The sequence below is a fragment of the Crocodylus porosus genome, unplaced genomic scaffold (genome assembly GCF_001723895.1).
Source record: "Crocodylus porosus isolate Cpor-Errol unplaced genomic scaffold, CroPor_comp1, whole genome shotgun sequence".
Lineage (NCBI taxonomy): Eukaryota > Metazoa > Chordata > Crocodylia > Crocodylidae > Crocodylus > Crocodylus porosus.
Window position 1 is genome coordinate 236,714,610 of NW_017728886.1, and position 4,844 is coordinate 236,719,453.

Below are 4,844 nucleotides of genomic sequence, written 5' to 3' on the forward strand. Positions count from 1 at the left end.
CCAGGGAAAAGAAAAATTACCTAGTTTTTTTTTCTATAAAGATCAGTCTAATTTAACCAGGCATCCTAAACTCTAAAGCCCCTTAATAATAATCCAAAATCATAACCATAGTGTTGAGTGGTGCCACTGTTGGGCGGAGTTAATGTTGTTTGAATGTCCTGTGTATTTCTGTACCTAGTAATTTTAGATTTCCTTTACATTTAACCTTAGCTGTTGAATTTCCCAGACTTATATGGTTGGTTTTGTGAAATTAAAACACCTTTATGAAGCATTATGTTCTAATGAACTAATATGTGCCCTTGATCTGAATGTCACATTATTGTATCATAGATTTTGTCTGGGAGCTTTTTAATTATCTGGAAATGGCATTGAATAGCAAAGTGGCAAAATTATTTATGTTAGTATATTCCAGAGACTACTAGGGGGACTGCTCCTTACACGGCTTTGCTAGGTCTTTTTCTAATATGATAGCAGATCAAATTGAGTGTGATACACATACAGACACAAAATAATACATGCTGGAATGAGTTAACTGCCATTGGCTTAAGTCCACTAACAACTCGGGGGAAAAAACAGGGCCTCATTGTGGATCAGTTAATTAAAGCTTCTGCTCCAGGTGCAGCTGCAGTCATATAAGCAAGGAAAATACAATAGATAATATATTGAAAATATTGTAATGCTATTTCATGGTTCTCTTGTGTAGTACAGGGTTCTGTTTTGGTTAGTCTATTTCAATGAAGAAATCAATAGAAAAAGAGGAATGCTGGAAGGGGTAAGAAGGTTGATTAGTAACATAGATAAACTTCCAGATGGAGAAAGATTTATTTTTCCCTCTAAACCAACTAATAGTCTTAAAGAAGGAACATGATAGAGAGAGATATGTAATGACAAAGAAAATAAGCATAGTGGTTCTTGTAATATAGTAACATTTACTGACAACTGAAAGGCAGCAAGTTTAAAACTGATTAAAAGGAACACTTTTTTAAACACTACATTTTAGGACAGCAGAGCTCCTTGTTACAAGTTATCACTGAAACCAAGTTATCAATCCAAACAAGAGCATCCGCAGTTACACTGGATAGAATATTTTTAAAAATCTCTCCTGGAAGAGACAGACATCTTAATGCTTTAAAACCTAAGTCATTTTCTAACTACTTGGGGATTAAAGAAAATTACCAGCAGCAGGTTATTGCATAATTGCTCACTTTGGGGTTTCTTGTGCCTTTTGCTGAAGCAACTGGTACTATCTGTTGCCAGTGACAGGATAATAGTCTGTGACTGTGGACCACTGGCCAATCATATGTGGCAGTTACTATGTAATATTTATTTTAATAGAATTCCTTCAACATAACTATTGATTCCCAAGGTATTTACTTATTAAATAGATTTTTTTTTACCTTTCAGTTAGTCTTCCATTTAGCTGGTTTACTCACTTACATCATAGTGTTTGTCATATTCATGTCTGTTAGTCCCACAATGTAGATCTACAATATTCCAAAACTTGCACAAGAGAGAGAGCATTCAGCATTGGGATCAACATGTTGTATAAATCCTTGATTTGGATTTTGGTAATACTGGGTAGTTTGTAATTTCAGGTACTCGGGTCAAATGGTTTAAATATAATCTAACTTCCTGGAAGTTTGATAGTGCTGGTCAAGTGTTTTCCCTATCTGATCTCTATCTTCTTGCTAACTTTTATTTTTTTATGAATGTTTTATGGAATAATCCCAGTTTTTATAGAATAATCCCTGTTAGTTCCATGTTTATTGCCTTCTATTTGTATTTCTGTTTGTTATTCCTTCAATTGCTTTAATTGTATTTAAAGATCATCTTTGGTATAATACTTGTATATACACATGCACAATTTACACATGCATATAAAATAGGAAAAGACAAAATAAAATGCATAATACAAAGCATGAAAAATTTTACTAGTACAGACTTGAAGTGTCTAATTTCAAGGGAAATTTATAAATGTGTTTTTCAGACCATCCAAAGCAAGGGCCAATAAAATCTTTATTCTACACTATACCTTCATGTATTTTTATGTACCATGTGTTTCAAACAGTTTTCTTAATGTGTAATAGGGTTTTGCATCCCACCTGTAAAGCTTCGTATTTTAGTTACTGTCACTCAGTATTAGGCTTGGCCTGTGTAATAAAAACATTTAAAAATTAACTGAAAAAAACATTCTGTGCCTTAAATCCTACCCTTCTCAAATATGCTATTAGTCAGATTGTGTGTATGAATTCTGATTTAAGCTTTTCTGTTAACTTTACTTCATTGTTATCTCCTCATCCTAATCTATCCTTCACTGTACTTGCCTGTTTTGTACACCTGCTGCATCTTCTCTGATTTTGATGGTACACTATCTGGGACAAAGAATGTCATCTTTGTTACTGTTCTGTATAGGACAATTGAGCCCTGGTCTTTGGCAGATGTTTCTAGGCATTACTGTACTAATAATAATGGGAGTTTACAGAGCAGAATCACATGGTGACTCTAAAAAAGAATGGGACTCTTCTCTTATCATGTGATTTTGAACTTTCAAGATATCACCACATTGGGAATGAATATCCTGGATTTAATCTAGGAATTTTTTAGGGCAATTTCATCACTGGGAGAAAAAAAGAAAACTAATAGTGATTCTTGGAATCAGCATGAGGATTAGGAAATTACTAGGAGACAGGTATTCACGGGTAGAAGGCAAGCTAAGAAATCCAAGATGCATAATAAATTGTAGGATCATGTGACAAAATAATATGATCCCTTAATGTTGATTTGAGGATACATCCTTTTTATGAAGTAAGTAGCCATTTGCCCATCAAGTATGATGGGCAGGCAGGGGGGAAAGGGGCTGGGATGGAGTGCTACCACTTAACGTCCCATGCTGCCGCTTTTCTACCTCTTGCAGGGAGCGGGGCAGGGGAGCCAAGGCCTTGGCTCCCCCACCCTCTGTCCAGACCTTGGCGCAGCTTCAGAATCATGGTGGCGCTCCCCCATGCTTGGAGAACTCTAACTCTGTTTCCATCAGCCAATAAGTCTGTGAATAAAGCATTACGGAGAGACAGACAGACAGACTTAGGCTTTTATAATATTAGAACTAGCTAACTGCCCATCAAGAATGATGGGGGGGGAGCAGATGGGGACAGAGCCCCGCCCCCCCATCCAGGCCCGCTCCCCCCCTCCCTGCTGCAGCGGTGAGGGGAAGGGAAGAGCAGGTCTGGGCCCAATGTGGGGGAGAACTGGGCCCAAGGGTGAGGAGAAGCTGGGCTGCCATGGCGGAGGGGTGGAGGGGGAGCAGCAGGCCCAGGTTGGCCCAGTGGCGGTGAGGGGATGGGAGAAGCAGGCTCAGGGCCAACGTGGGAGAGCAGGAGTTGGGGGAGAGTGGGCCCGGGCCCGAGGGGCAGGGAGGAGGCCTGCTCCTTCCCTCCCTCGGCTGCTGCCATGTCGGGCTGGGCCTGCTGTTCCCCTCTCCTGCACTTGGGCCCACTCCCCCCCCACTTTGGGCCTGGACCCGCTGCCCCGCCTGTGTTGGGCCCAGGCTCGCTCCCCACCTTGTTACCTGCAAGGAATAGGTGAGGGGGCAAGGCCCGCTTTGCTGGCCTCACCCCGCCTTCCATCCGCTCTGTTGCTGCCACCTCCAGGGAGCAGAGCGGTGGGGGGGGGCAGCACAGCTGGCCTCATCCCCCCCACTTAGTCCCCTGTGTCCTCATCATCATGGCGCTGGGCTGCCTTCTGTCAAAATGCTTCTTCACACTCTGATTGGCTATTTGTCAGCCAATCAGAGCATGAATAAAGCATTACAGACAAACTTAGGCTTTTATGATAGTATAGAATTATTATATTAGCCTCTGATTTGAATATCTTCTGAATATGAACAGTGTGCTTGATTGATTAAAATTGTCAATTATTTCACAACTATTAAGGTGAGAGATATATTTAGATGTCAGAAGTCAAGCAGAAGGCAGGGTAGATTTTCCCTTTATAGACTAACCAAAGTTACTGAGGTACCAGAAAGGTTTGGGATAAATTTCATGAATTAGTGTAGTAGGAATGCTATAGGCAGTTAGAAGGAAAAGATCTTGCATATTATTGGTATGTTTCTTGAAACTGAATGAGTGAAACTAAATTTTTAAAAACAAAATCCATGATTCAATGGCTAATGTCTGTCAGAATAAAGGGATTCACCTATTGTACAATTATTCGGAAATAAATTAGTTATGGAAATCAAACATTTGCAGCTAGATTGTTAGGAAATGCATGATTAAATCCTGTAATTATGCAGCAGTCGTAAGTACAATATCTTCACTTGTTTCATTTTAAGTAATTGTAATGCAATGGTCATAATATATTGTCTTTGGGTAGGTGCAGATGTTACATTTACATCCACCCAACTAGGGTTAGGTTGATCTATATGCTGATCTGTGCAGACATTTGGGGAGGTTAAGTCAGGCAAAAAAATTCATGGGCTTGATCTAAATGAGTTCACCTGAGGAGGTGTATTAAATTCAATCTGGCATGGGTGAGCCTGATCTAGTGAATGTTGGCACATGTTTGAAACATAGCCCCAGGGGCTGGGAAAGTCCAGCTGCTTGGCCCAGCCCTGGGACTATGCTCTTCCTAGGTCCATGGCCCTGGCCTATTTTTATCCCCTCAATCCCTCCACCCCCTGGATGGTCCCCTATGGACCTGCTAGTTTCTTCCCACCCCTCCCCCCACCCCCGAGTACTTGCACTGGGTTACTAGTGTGCCTCCCAGCACCGGCAAATGTCTACACATGCTACTCCCAATCTACGAGTACAGTAAGCCACATGAGTTAGGCTCCGGAGTGGTGAGAGACA